The 15758-nt window shown below is 39.8% G+C and overlaps 1 protein-coding gene across 2 annotated transcripts in view; it reads left to right on the top strand.

Moving 5' to 3' along the window:
* The first annotated feature begins 6372 nt into the window (after nt 1-6372).
* Nucleotides 6373-15758, top strand: part of gprc5ba (G protein-coupled receptor, class C, group 5, member Ba) — a 47534-nt gene continuing 38148 nt past the window's right edge. Inside the window, exon 1 of one of the 2 annotated variants that reach the window (XM_055183065.2) lies at nt 6373-6815. The gene's annotated coding sequence lies outside the window, so the exon portion shown is untranslated. The remainder of the gene's footprint in view (nt 6816-15758) is intronic. The other variant, XM_055183061.2, reaches the window with a different exon arrangement.

Below are 15758 nucleotides of genomic sequence, written 5' to 3'. Positions count from 1 at the left end.
GCGAGAGGCAGCGTCACGAGTTCTACAACAACGCTTAGGTGCGCCTGCATATTAATCTGCCTAATTTTGCAGCAAATTGAGTGCTGCACAGGGTAAGGTAATGAGCTAAACATTGCCGAGCAATCGGGATGTAATAGCTCCATATTGACATGTTTGCAATGGCTCCGATCACACATGTGGGTGCTTATTACAGTATATGGTGTCAGCTGTGGAACAAGCCTGCTGCTAAACATAGGTGTGTGCACCACCGATCATATGGAGATGTTACAAACCCATGACAAACCATAATGGCGCCGAGCGAGCCATATGTGCCTGAGAGGCTGCGGTAGGGCCACAGGAGTTGTATGTTCGATTTGGGGCTATTATCGTTGATGTTTCCAATTGCATAAACATTGTTGTTGCAGAGAGAGAGGTGACGCAATTCCATCGTCCCGTGGCCTCTACAAAGGGGCGCCCTTGTCCAGAGTTCGAACGCCTGACGGTAGCGAGGAAAGGGCAGCGCTCGGCCCGGTGAGACGTTGTGATATTCCACCCCTCTGCCACCATCTAGCGGTCGTGAGGGTTCGCCCCCGACGCAACCTAGGAACTACTTACCCCAATCGGACGCCACGCAAACTGCTGTAAGTCCGCCATGGCTGCCTGTTGTGCATATCAACCTCTTAAGCTGTCGATTTATAGAGACTGAGCATGCACTGTATCCGGTAGACCTGTGAGGAGCACCCTGAGGAGAAATCGAGCAAAACCTGTACTTACGGTACGCTGAGTCCAGCCGAGAGGTGAGAGCCATTTAAAGCAAACTAACTGTGCTTCTGTGTCCAAGTCGATACCTGTGGAGAGAAGAGGAGAGAGAGTGAATAATCTGAGGAGAAATCGGGCAAAACCTGTACTTACGGTACGCTGAGTCCAGCCGAGAGGTGAGAGCCATTTAAAGCAAAGTAACTGTGCTTCTGTGTCCAATTCGATACCTGTGGAGAGAAGAGGAGAGAGAGTGAATGATTTGAGGAGAGAACAAGGAAGCCTGTACTTGCGGTACGCCGGGCCCAGCCAAGAGGTGAGGACTATTTCCACATCAAATAAACTGTGTCTCTCTGCCCCAGCTGCCACCTGTGGAAAGATAGAAAAGGAGTAGTGAGCAACCCGACAAAAGCTGTGCAACTACAAGGAAAAGCCTCCACGAGGGAGATTCAGGTACACGACCAGAATAATAACCCCCCCCACACTCATATTGGTTTTGATTCTGCCTCCAGGAGGAAGAAGGAGCGCGCCACGGATTACTAAGGCCAGGCCAGAGCCTGAGTCCCACGTCCCCGGCCCCCCCTTGCTTCCCGTCATCCCCCGGCTGAGGCCCACCTGGAGGGCAGAGCTAGATTTTAGTTTTAATTCCCCTTTCCCCATTTCCCAAGACATTTTAGATATTTAAATTCAATAAAGATTGTTTTATTTCTTACCTGTTCTCGTGTTGTCTGGTCATTGGGTTGCCTTTGGGGACCTCCTCGAGGTGGAAGTTGAGAAGGGGTGTGGCTTTAGCCTATTAGCAGCCAGCCCCTGGGTGTGACATACTGTCTACATCTGACGCAGAGAAGCTTATCCATACTTTTATGACCTCTAGAATAGACTATTGTAACTCGCTACTCGGGGGATGCCATGCAAATCAAGTAAACAAGCTTCAGCTAGTTCAAAACGCTTCTGCAAGGGTACTTACTCGATCTAAAAAGTATGACCACATAAGCCCAATTCTGGCATCTTTACACTGGCTACCAGTTAAATATCGCATACAATTTAAAATATCACTAATCACCTACAAAGCTTTAAATGGCCTAGCACCCTCATATCTTAGAGAATTACTATCAGAATACAATCCATCACGCACACTATGGTCGCAAAATTCTGGTCTCTTGATTATCCCTAGACTATCAAAAGTGTCTAAAAGTGGAAGGTCATTTTCCTACTTAGCCCCTAAGCTCTGGAATGATTTACCAACCGATGTCCGAGAATCAGACACAGTCGATCATTTTAAATCTAGACTTAAAACTTTTCTCTTCAACAAAGCATTCGCATAATTTGTCTAGTAAAAGTACTTAACTCGAAATAGTTATCTGTACGGAACAAAGAACTCGCGGTCATAACACAGACCAACCAAATAAATAAATAAAAACCTTATCTTAACGTATGGTCGGGTTGCGATTTTGGAACTTTCGTGTTCTTGTGAATAGTGTGCCATACAGACCCGTTTGCCACTGAACCTGCATTAACGACGACAGTGGGGCTCCCGGACTTAGTCAAACGGGTTGGCACGTATGGTCGGGTTGGGATTTTGGCGTTTCGTGTGTCTTGTGAATAGTATGCCATACAAACCCGTTTGCCACTGAACCTGCATTAACGACGACAGTGGGGCCTCCAGCCTTAGTCAAACGGGTTGGCACGTATGGTTGGGTTGTGATTTTGGCGCTTTCTTTGTCTTGCGAATAGTATGCCATACAGACCCGTTTGCCACTGAACCTGCATTAACGATGACAGTGGGGCCTCCAGCCTTAGTCAAATGGGTTGGCACGTATGGTCGGGTTGCGATTTGGCACTTTCATGTGTTTTCTGAATAGTATTCCATACAGACCCGTTTGCCACTGAACCTGCATTAACGACGACAGTGGGGCTTCTGGCCTTAGTCAAACGGGTTGGCACATATGGTCGGGTTGCGATTTGGCACTTTCATGTGTCTTCTGAATAGTATTCCATACAGACTCGTTTGCCGCTGAACCTGCATTAACGACGACAGTGGGGCCTCCAGCCTTAGTCAAACGGGTTGACACCTATGGTCAGGTTGCGATGTTGGGGTTTTCTTGTGGTCTTGTAAATAGTATGCAATATAGACCCGTTTGCCACTGAACCTGCATTAACGACGACAGTGGGGTTACAGGCCTTAGTCAAACGGGTCGACAGGTTTCATTTTCTCTTAAAGATCGGAAGGTGACCCTTAGTTACCATATATACCGTCGCAGTGGGCCCCCAATTTGCAAAATTCTCAACTGTGGATAATATAATTATGCCGCAATAGTTAGTCTGTCTGAAACTAAGCTGATTAAACCACATCACTGTGTGAAACTTGCATTGCATGTGAACGGCCCCTACGCTAATATGATTTTGTTTTTCTCTCCCTGTCTCGTCCTCGACCCTGAGGACAATGGGACAAACAGACCCAGTTCCGGTAGATGTGAAAGTCGGCACACCTCTGATCTACTGGTCGTCCTTCAATGTGATGCCCAGCTGATGCCTGACCAACGATCACCGACAGAACCAGCTGAATCTCCGCTTAATCTCCTTATCCGTTTATATGTGTGTATATACATATATATCTCCCAAGGGTTTTTCCCTCCTAGGACTTTTTTTATTTCCTCGTCTAAACAGCCCAGGGTTTTTTCTCCTAGGTTTTTTTTTACCCCGGGGAGGCAGCCTTTTTGGGTTTAACTTAGCTTCCTCTTCTAGACGTTACATTAGTAATACGCTCGCTTATAATGTCGAGTCATAGCCGCAGCAAATTTGACTGCTTATGCTATCGTGTATTATGTTGTGCTATCTGTCGTTTTTCTGTGCTTTTACTGCTTCTATTAATGTAAAGCTGCTTTGAAACAATTAAGTATTGTGAAAAGCGCTATATAATTAAAATTGAATTAAATTGAATTTTACCAACATGGTTTTAAAAGACTCTAACTACTTTACAATCCGTCCCCTGCTGTGAATTCTCTCACTCCCACAGACCAGCTTGTGGAAGTTTGTGTCTGATCAGAAAAACTAAAGAAATGGATCGATAGAAAATATCAGATTTAAGTTTAACCAGCAACAACTAATATATATGATTCTTGATTGACTATAAAGAAAACTTTTGACAAAACAACCATTTATATCAAACTGTATTTTTCATAAAAATACACGCTGCCACTTCCCCTAAAATCTAAAATCATACTTTTGTCAGAGCAGACAATATAATATTGGTTGTATAATAATATACACATATTCACACATGGTTTTAAGTAGTCAATAATAAAAAACAAACCCCGAAGATGAGATGAAAACGTCTTTAATCGTTTAAAAGTTTCTTAACGGCATATGAACGGCACGCCGGCGCATTCTCTGTCACCGTCGATGAGCGATCTTTAATGCGCATGAACATAGAGAGCGGGGTTTGACTCATCTCGTGAACCGGTTAAAATTTTATTTAGTTTAGACTTTAGTCTAAAGATTGTCGTATTGACGACGCCGAAGGTTATGGCATAGGGCACTGGTTAAACTATACACGTATACGGAATATTTAATTAAATAAAATGTGATGTTACAATCAAAAGTTTTAATCAGAGACTTGATTCAAGAAAACCCTATATCTAGAATGAACCTTTATTTTGTCAGAGTGGACAGCATTACATTTTTTAAGTTTATTTTAAAACTGCAGATATGACCACACACCCGGCGCGTTCTCAGCCACCACCGGTGAGCGAGTTTTAATGTGCAGGAACATATAGAGTGGGTGGTGAAAAGACTCACGGACCTCGTGATGCAGTTAAAATTTTATTTAGTTTAAAATAAACAGGTTTTCGTCTAAAGAAACACACAGGTCCGCTGAACACCGAACCCCGCTGTGAGACACGCATAAATCAATCAAATTTTGACAATAAGCGCCTTCTACAACTACTCGGGTGCTAATCTACTACTATTATCATTAGATTTGACCTTTCTGATTTCCTCAACGTAAGTAAGCTTTTCTTTAACCTTTACATTCTGAATTTGGACCGCTTTTTTATGTGCATCACATCCTTTAAAGGCCGCACTATGCTCTCCTCCACAATTACAGCATTTGATTTTAACTCCCCTCTCACACTTCCCGTATTCATGTTCCCCTCCGCATTTAGCGCAACAAAGTTTACTCTTACAGGCTGCTGCAATATGCCCAAACCGTTGGCATTTAAAGCATCTCATTGGGGGAGGGATATATGGCCTTACTATATAGCTGACATACCCAAATCTGATTCTTTCAGGGATTTTATCTTCCTCTAAAGTCAACAATACAGATAGGCTAGGCCCCTTAACACCATCTCTTGTGAAAGGTAAACGTTTAACTCTCGTTACTTGCACTCTTCTGACATTAACCTTGATTTCTTCTTCAGTTATCTCAGTAGACACTCCAGATATTACACCCATAACCTTTCATCTATCTTCCCATACTTGTGGCTTAACCTCTTTCCCAAGCAATGATTTACATTTCATCAATCCTTGCTGCTGTACTTTATCTCTACATATAATTAGTAGATTCCCATCTCGTAAGGTTTTAACAAACCATACTTCACCCACCAACTTGTGATTAACTTATCATATATCATTTCATATCATTTAGTTCATTTAGTTGAATTTCCCTCGTTACCCGTGTCTACCTCAATCTCACTTCCTTCGTCCACCTCACTTCCTGCACCTCCCGGATCACACCTCAATCCTCCAAACTTAGCCATACCCCCTCGAGGAATCCTGCTGAAAACTACATAAAAGGTGCAACATTTAAAGCGTAACTAAACCCCTGGTCAGAGCCTGACTCCACCCACTGGCAATATTTGAAAAATGCAAGAAAAGTGGGCAGATCCCAACGGAGATAGAGGGGAAGAACTGAGCTCGTACAGTGAGATCATAAAAAGGGCGTGGTGAGCTTGAACCTGCTTACGTCACGAGTTACTTTTTGGACCCAACATCCAATAGGAAAATTAAACTGCAGTAGCCACCGTTCAACCTGAAGAGGGCAGCACTCAGACATTTTTACATCATACATTGTAGTATTGAAAAACTTTATACCCAAATGTCAAAAAACTTACTAAAATCAATGAACAGCACTAATAAAGCATCATTCTTACAGATAATTAACTAAAAAAATTTGGTTTAGGGTTTAGTAACTCTTTAAAATGAAATTTTTTTGACAATCTATCATCAAGCTTATTTAGAACATTTGCCAATACCATAAGCCCAGTCTAGATTTTTTTACTTTATTCATAAAGCATCTTCATTTAATATTCTAAAATATACAATAACCAATTAATACATTTTCAAATTAGAGATAAATCTTTCATTTTAATAATTGCGTTTTTTTCTTATAAACAATGTCAGTATCTATAATAAACGTTTATTTAGTTTAACAGAACGTAGAAAGTGTACCAGTCTACCCATTACATTACATACAATAAACATTTAACAAGGTACATGTCATTGACCCACAGTTATATGAATGTGGTATCAATAAATACACCCCCAGTGCTGTATGACGTTGCAGTAAACACGGTATAGACAGAGCACGCGCGCTAAAAAGCAGCAGAGATGTTGAGTGACAGCAAGGGGCGGGGCTTGACCGTGAGTGACAGTGATGGGCGGGGCTTGCTCGCTGATGGATTGAAACGAACAGCTGAGAGCGAGCTAAGGGAATATAACGCAGCGGATTGACTAAAAGAAGAAACGAGTAAAACATGAAATAATCGAGCGCATAACAGAAGAAATCTCACAACAGGCACGTGTGCGCGCACGATGTGTGTTTAAAAAATAACGATAATGATGCGCGCGCACAACGACACTGAGAGATTTTCTTTATAACGGTCTGTTTTCAACGATGATCACATTTATTGCTCAGATGATGAGAAAATGCAGCAAAGCCTCCTCGACTGAGCCGAAGATTGCGGAGACAAAAAGAAAAAACCCAGGACGACATTAAATATTGCGGCTGCACGAGACGAAATGTGACATCTCAGACACGCGCATTGAAAGATCGATCACAACAGACGCTTGAATCTCTCACGGTACGTGCACAAAAACATCACACAAATTTCATGCTATCTCTGATCTTTCATTTGCTTATTCTTTATTCGCTGTGAAAATGCGTATTAAGGTATTAACAGAACATATCTTACATAACAAACTGTACTATTAATGTCAAACACTACACGTTTCACTACACATGTCATTTTAATATAATTTTTTAAAACCGATTTGACATAATAGTTACAGGCTTTTTTTAAACCATCATTGATATAGGGGCATTAAAAATGAAAATAAATCTTTATTTTCCATTAAACACGTGCGATCATTCACATATTCGTGTATTTCGTGTTAAAGTCGATTGAAGGAGGAGTTGAATATTTTCCAGTGTCAAGTTCATTAGCATACAGCAGTGCAGTGAATCAGAGATGTAATGATGCAGAAATGTGAAGCACGGAAAGAGTTTTGGTTTGTTTCTCAGTGCATTTATTGCCGTCATGTGGAGTTCAGCTCCAGTATTTACAATAGCTTTATATGTGTTTGACACAGGTGGATTTTGCCTCCAGAAACAAGGCCGAGGTTCTCTGTTGTCTGGACATAATAATCTATAAATGTCTTGTGACTGACATGTTTAGAAAGCTACACACTTGCAGTTATTAGGGATGTAGATATTAGCATATTATGCTGCCTAAAGCAAATATAGCAACTAAGCAGCACAACTGAATGGGTAAAGACCAGGCTTGTCGTTTTTTAGGGTGTGTGAAGTGACTTATATATAAACTTTATTTATATTTACAATATTTATAGATTATGCACAAGAATGTAAATTGTAAACTGCTGTCTTTGAATCAGAGCAATTCCCTTTGAGTGGTCCTTGAAAGAGACACGGAGAAATATATATATATATATATAATTATATCTAATAAAGATCTTAACATCTTACAAAATAGAATTTATGATGAGTAGCTGATTTGTTATATTGTCTGTCAGGCTCTTTCTAGCAATAGTTTGTAAAGGCTCACGTGACAAAGCCTCTGTCTCAGCTATACAGCAGAACTGGTAAGAGCTGGATCCTTGTTATGTAAGAGGAGGAGACTCAAACAGCACAAAAGACTGGGAACAGACTAATAGTGGATGGGGGTGCAGGAGAGAGCAAATCATATCCTAAAATAATCACCGTTTCTGAAAGACGCATAAGATGCATTCACAATATTTGTGTTCAGATGCCATGTGTTGATGCTAGAAGCTTGTTGTTGATGTGCACAGGCAGGGTGGACAAAACCCCCCACCCCCAACCTCTTTCTGTCTTTTGGCTTTTTAGTGACGTTACCATGGTAATCACTGCATAATGAAGACCATGGCATCAGCTTTTCCCTCTTTCACACAGTGGCAAGGTGTGGAAAACACCACAACAAAAGAGTTGGAAGAACTTGATTAAAAACTCTTGCAAAATCCTCATATGTCACAATCGCACAGTACAACTCGTAAGTCTTGCAAGCAAATCAAAAAAGTAGTTTTGTGGCTGTTAATCTTTACTCAATAGCTTTGAGATTTCTGTTTGCTTGTAGACTTCAGTGCGCTTAATAGACTTAATAATAAAAAATCTCAGCCTAGCCAAGTGCAATATTACTTTTCACGCTGTGCATATAAAACACAATTCATTATTATAGAAATACTCCACTTTCTTAAAAAAATCCCAATAAATTACTCAACTCCATGTCATTCAAAATGTTGATGTCTTTCTTTGTTCAGTCGAAAAGAACTTACGTTTTTTGAAGAAAACATTCCAGGATTTTTCTCAATTTCATAGACTTAAATGGACCTCAACAGTTTCAACACAGCTTTTCTAAACGATCCCAAATGAGGCATAAGGGTCTTATCTAGCAAAACGATTGTCATTTTTGTCAAGAAAAATAAAATATACGCAAACCACAGCTTCTTGTGTCCAGTCGTGTGACGCGCCAGTCCGACCCTAAATAATGCGTATGCATTTGGAAAGGTCATGCATGACATATGCGAAACTACCGTCCCAGTGTTAACAAGTGTGTTCACACGTTGATGTATGTGGAATAATACTAATTCATGTCTTTGTGTCAGTTTATTGTTTAACTCCCAGGGGGTCGACTGCGGCGCATGTGCCACAAACCCAAAACGTAAACTTTTTCAGAGACTTGGATTATTCAGCTGATTTTGGACATACAGATATGATTTATACATCTGTTCTCTACCTCAGTGAAATCCTTTTAGAAACACGTCACAAAATGAACTGTAACTTAACAGATACTTGTCATAAAAACAAAAGATAAATGCTTGGAATGTCTACTTTTAAATGATGTAAGTGAAATCGAAAACAAATATTCTCATTTGGTGTAAACTGCGTGAGAAGGAGGAGAGGTCATACATTGTGATTTCTGGATTTTTTTTTTTAGATTATGTCTCTCATAGTGGACATGCACCTACGATGACTATTTCAGACCCCTCCATGATTTCTAAGTTGGAGAACTTGTATAATAGCAGGGTGTTCATTAGGCATGGGCCGGTATAAGATTCTGGCGGTATGATAACCTTTAGCAAAAATACCACGGTTTCACTGTGTTGCGGTATTTCCATTGCAACACTAAAATGTGTTATTTTCAAATGCCATGTAAAAATAAAGCCTTTAAATTATAATATGCTTTGAAAAATATATAATATTTTTGAAATGTATATTAAATGTAAACATCAAATCAATCACATGACAATGATTTAATGAATTTGTATAAACACAGCTCCTACCTTGGAGACGGTACCACAGAACATTTTATGATACAGGCACATAATGATTTTTACATCATTTTAAAGAAAAAACTCTAGACTACTAGATCCAGTTTTGAAAAGTCTTGGGATGTTTAGTATGGGTTTTGTGGACTGATTTTGCTTTTTCAAAAACCATGCATAATCATTTTTCTCTAAAAAATACAAACATGTACATACGTGATGCTCATATAATGTTGTAGCCCAGTTTGTCCTGAACACAGTGTTATGATTGCCATTATTATGTAATTAACTAAAAAAGGCAACTAAAAGCAACTAAAAAAGAACAAATGTCAGTGCTGGTCAAAACTGCTCAAGGATGCAAAATCAGACACTTTATTATTTTTCTTGCCAAAAATGACAATTGTTTTTCTAGATAAGACAATTTTGCCTCGTTTGGGATCGTTTACAGCTTTTGAAGCTGCACTGAAACTGCAGTTTTAAACTGCGTTGAAACTGTGGCCTATGAAATAAAAATAATGCAGCCACTTTGTGTTCTGTACATTTCATTTAGGTTCTGCACATGTTATACGTGATAATTTTTGTGTACTTTACAGAAAGCACTGTGTAAGAAAGATTTATTTTCATATAAGCACATTTAAATTCAGCTCTTGCTGACCAAAGTGCTGTACAGAGACATAACCAAACAATCATAACACAGTCAGTAAAAAAGTACACAATAAAACAAAAAATAATTTATGAATGTTAAAAAAGAGAGACAATTATCACTCAGCAGGAAAAGCCTGAAGGTGCAGAAGTTTTTTAGCTGTTTTTTTAAAAACCAAAACAGAAGACGCATTCTTTATATTAAGAGGACGCTGGTTCCAGAGAGCAGGTGCAACTGTTGCTAAAGCTCTATCACCGTTAGATTTCAGGCGTCATCGAGTAGCCTGAAGAAGAGCTTGATTATTGGGCCTGAGAAACCTGGGTGCTAAATAAGGGTTATTTATTTAAAAAATTTAAATGGGTGCTTCACCTCTTAGAGCTTCAAAAACAGATAAAATAATTTTAAACTGTATTTTAAAGTAAACTGTGGACCAATGTAGGGAAACTAGAACTGGAGTAATGTGATCAAAGTAACCTAACTATAGATGAGTTAGAGAGGAATGGGGGAGACCAATACAAAGAGAATTACAGTAGTCCAATTGTAATGATGTAAATGTCATGGTCCTGTCTTCAGGTCACAGTTTTTAAGTCATAGTGACAGGATCATGGCAGCCCAATGTTTTGTGTGAGAGCACTGACTTTGTTTTTTTCATTGCCATGTGCTTTCTGTCTCGTCTCCTGACCCCGCCCCCTTGTTTCCTGATTAATTATCCCATCATTGTTTGAATCATGTCACCTGTTCCCCTCTTAATTTGTTCCCTTATTTAATACCCTTGTGTTTGCTGTCCTGTGCTTGTTCGTTTTGTACCAGTCCTGTTTAAAGCGGTTGCCATTAGCCGTGTTTGCACTATCGGGCTTCAAGCGGGCGTGCCAGTGCCTGCCGAGGCCTGTGGCGTTTGCATTGTCACTTCCGGGGCATGATCGTGCTTCACTGGTGCTTCGTTGGGGCTTAAGGCCCGGCTTTTCTGGCCCGCCGAATTCCTTGGGCCAGAGCAGCTTCTCGGGGCTAGGGGAGTGGTAAAGGTCAAAGGCGGAGTTTATCTGAGTCTCTGGCAAGATGCTCATCCATCTGTCTGCAGATTTAAAACTTTAAAAATAATCGGGATCACCAGTAATTTACTGTTTAACGGAAGATGCCTGCTATGTTTGTACTTCGGACTGAAGAAAATGATCTGCATATGTAAATAACAAAGACGCGTTACAACGCCGAACTCGCCATGCTAAGGATCCGGCGCACACAGCTTCCGGTTCGGGAGAAGTTTATAAAGTTTCGGGCACAGAACAAAGTGTTTAAAGTGCAACAGTGCTGAGAAATTAAAGATGTGTGTTGGATCATCATTTCATCGTCCATGTATTAAAGAAGCGATCACTCGAGTATCTACAGTCGGTGAGTTAACATGCTACATAACGTTTGCATACAAAACACTTAAAATACAATACAAATAACCATTGCATATAAGTGTCTTACATGGGTGTTTATTGTGTTTTTTGTGTTATATTGTCATCTCTGTTGAATTTTTTTAGTCAGCCCTTAGAAAAAGTAACCATGGTTTTATTATATTAGTCATAGCCATGCTTTCTGGTATTTTGGAGATTAATTTAACTCTTATATGAATGTAGCAAACTTTATATGTGGGTATACTGTATGTGTATTTACAAACCCTTTATACAAAACATCACATGTGAAGGTTTATTCTTTTGTGTCCGTTTTACAGAAAAAATGCCAACGTAAAGCTTTCAGTTTGTCATCCAGGAGTTTTTATTTTGTATATGAGAGATGACACAGCAACAAATGGAGCAGAGCAGGAGATGAAACGAAGATGATGATGATGATGATGAGACGACAGGAGCCATGGATGTTGAAATCCGTCTGGAGGAGATGTCTTTAAATACACCTGTTTGTGCACTGATATAAACTTCATATGTAAAATAAAGTACCGCGCTATTATTACTACGGCTGCTTGTCAGTTTATTGAAAATGATTGCTTAATAAGGATCACATCTGAAACACAGAAATGGTAAGATGCAACAAAATGGTAAATATAACCATCATTAACTTAACCACTGTAACATAGCTTTTTAAATACTTGTGTATATTCAGAGTTGATTCTTAATGAGTAAATTTTCTAATGATTTCTCAAACGTTTTGATTTTTGAGATGCAAGTAAAGTGATTTTCAGTCCTATTCAGCTATTCGAGGCAGTTCTTTATAAACAAAAGTATTTATTGATTGACACATTATTGAAATAGCTATTAGACAGTTACCTTGTGTTTCATGTGATGCTCAACTATTAACGTTTTCATGATTAAAGATATCACACCTCTTATAATGTGTAAGTATGTTTACATCGCCATAGAACTATAATTACAAACTTAACGTTACATATTTAGACACACGTGCATATCTGTATTTTAAAATAAGATTATTTTACATAAATGTAAAACTAGGACTCGTTATATTCTTTAAAATATTGTGTATAATGGCACATTATGTAGATGAACGCTTTATTTGTAATTATCCTACTTCATAAAGTTTACTATTGCTTATTGATCTGATATTGTCTCGTCGTGAGATCGCTCGTGTGCAGCCAACATAAAATTCAAGAGTAACACCGCGGATGGAGCAAACATCTCTATCTTCTCATCTTGGCTTTCACCGTGCAAACAGCCGCCTCAGTTATTTTCATTATGTTTGTTGTATGATGATGCGATCTCACTCCCGTCTCCTGTCAGATTGAAGTGACTTCCTCACGGTAAAACAGGCGGAGTTGTGTGACGTTACATCCAGGTAGGCGTATTAAGGGCGGGGTTTTCTGAAGTGCTCCGGCGCTATTGGTTTGACAATGCAAACGCGCCGTGATTTTGGCTACACAGCTGGAGGTCTGAGGCTATTGGCTCCATGAGGCCCGTTTGAAGCCCTGGCTCGCACAGGCCCGATAGTGCAAAAGCGGCTATTGTTAAGTCTTAGTCTAGTGTATTCTTGTCAAGTTTATTGTTAAGTCTAGTTTGTTTAGTGTTTGTTTACCTTGTGTCTTTTGCCCCCTCAAGGGTTTTGTTTTCGTGTTTCTTGTTCAATAAAATTATCTGTATACTGTCTGCAGTCTGCACTTGGGTTCGACCTCTGTTCCTGACAGTAAATTCATGTATGGCCTTTTCTAAGGCCCGAAAAGTTAACATTGGTTTAAGTTTAAAGGCAATTCGTAGTTAATGGAAAATGTTCTTAACAGCAGAGCTAATTTGCTTCTCAAAATTGAGTTCAGAGTCAAAGATAACCCCCAGATTTTTTTACATGAGACTTTACATATGGCGAGGACCAAAAATAATGACCTCTGTTTTGTCATGGTTCAGCTGGAGGACATTTTCTGTCCTATCGACACTGAGAAGGTACTTGATTGGAGGTATGAGCTGAATCTCTGATGCTCACCCAGTTTTCCAGACAATGAAATGGTCCACTGTATCAAAGACAGAATAAAATCAGAATCACATTTTCACCCAAGTCAACAGCGGTCAGTAGGTAATTTGTAACTCTTAGCAAGGTCTCGGTATTATGATATCTTCTAAAACCACTACAACTGAAATGGTTCCAGGACAGAGATGGGGACTCGAGTTTGAGACTCGGACTCGAGTGCGACTTAAGTCGCACACACAGTGACTTCAGACTCGACTTGTGACTCGAGCCTCAAAGACTTCAGACTCGACTCGAGCCGCGCGACTCGTGAACAATGTTCATTTTTAGAAAAACGTCTGATGAGCTCGCTGTCATACCCCTCCCTCCGTTACCTACAACCTGCCCACGACGTGACACGTGACGTATCTGCTCCGCGCGCGTGGCCGCGAATCGAATGTACCGGCTGCTGCTGTCCCACTCATCTGAAGCTTTGGGTAGTGCTGTGACGGATCCGCGGTTCGGCTCGCATGCGATTCACGGATTAATATGCAATTTAAATAGGGTAAGTTTATCATTAACTTGTTTCTAAGGCTTGCAATTGTTTAAATGGTTAAACAATTTAACCGCAAAAAGGCGCTAAATTGAGCAGATTTCTGTACGCACATGCGGTTACAGTAAGTGTGTCCGGTCCAGCTCCAGTCAGGTTCAGAGTTGCGCTACTTTGTGTCATACTGTAGTCCATTAACATACATTTGCTGAATAGAGCAATGAAAAACAATGTAACGTTTTTATGTGAAGCGACTGCTGCATCTTCTTCCTGAAGCGCTCCACCGGTGTTTGAACACGCGTTTCAGTGCCCTCAGTAGTGCACATACAGAGAGAAGTGTTTCAAAAGTTAAGCCAACATAAAATCTTTCTTTTCTTGACAAGGCACATACACGCAAAATGATCTCACAGTATTCTTTTTCTAATAAAACATTTTTGTTTATGTCTTAAGAAACCAGTCAGAAACCAATCTGGGCTTATTTTTTCTTAATAAAGAGACAGTAACCTCAATTAACCTACTTAAGTCTGTGTCATTTGTGTTAATCAAACAACCCAAGACAAACAGAAAATCACGTCTATTGCTAAAAAATATAATAATAATATTTAATTTGTACAATAAAGACAGTGTTATTATCCATTTAATTTAATTTCTGTACCTAATGCTAATTTTAGACCTTACTTAATGTGCAACTTTGTTCTTTTTTATAAATGTTTATAATTTCTTTATTTGTTATTAGAGTTTTATTTGTTACAACGAGACTTCAGACTTGACTTGGACTCAAGCTCAAAGACTTCAGACTTGACTTGGACTCGAGCTCAAAGACTTCAGACTTGACTCGGACTCGAGCTCAGAGACTTGTGAACATCTCTGTTCCAGGATACTATTGAAGTTTAGAAATGTGAGTAATTGAGAAAAAAACACACAACCTCCAATACTTTAGAAAACTGTGTCCATTCAGTAAGAATATTTGCCATTTTAAATGTAAAAAATATTGAAGAACCTTGTAATCATTAAAGCCCGGAATACACTGCACGATTTTTGTCCTCTTATAAGATCATTACCTTATCACACTGTGCGACGTGTATCGTTTAAACTCGTGTACGAGAGGCGTGTAGACTGTACGATGATGACACGGAAGCTTCGGCGGCTGCGTCACAGGTTGCGCAACGTCACCAGCATGCGCTCGTGGTAAACAAATACCGGCGCGCAGGTCGTAGCAGCAAACACACTGGGCGGTGATCATGCCGAATTTCTGACACTGTCAGAAAACTATCGTAGGCTATCTTTGCACGCAAGACCGGGAAAACGGCCGTCTTTGAACCTCTCTCACTGTACGACATAGGACCACCGATGGAGAGCCACGATCACAGAAATCGCGACGATAGTTTCACGATGGCAATCTTTCGTCTGGGACAGCCAATTATCGTGCAGTGTATCCCGGCCTTAATGAGTTTAAAGTCTAAACATATTTTTATGTTACAGCTTATTTATAAATGTGACCCTGGAACACAAAACCAGAGTCAATTTTCTGAAATTTGAGATTTATACTTTTTTTGAACACTGATTAAATAAGCTTTCTATGGATGTATGGTTTGTAGTAATAGTTTTGATACAGTGTTGTGAAAAGGTGTTTGCCCCTTCCTGATTTTT

Source organism: Misgurnus anguillicaudatus, chromosome 19 (assembly GCF_027580225.2).
Source record: "Misgurnus anguillicaudatus chromosome 19, ASM2758022v2, whole genome shotgun sequence".
NCBI lineage: Eukaryota > Metazoa > Chordata > Actinopteri > Cypriniformes > Cobitidae > Misgurnus > Misgurnus anguillicaudatus.
This window is presented reverse-complemented; position numbering and strand designations above follow the sequence as displayed.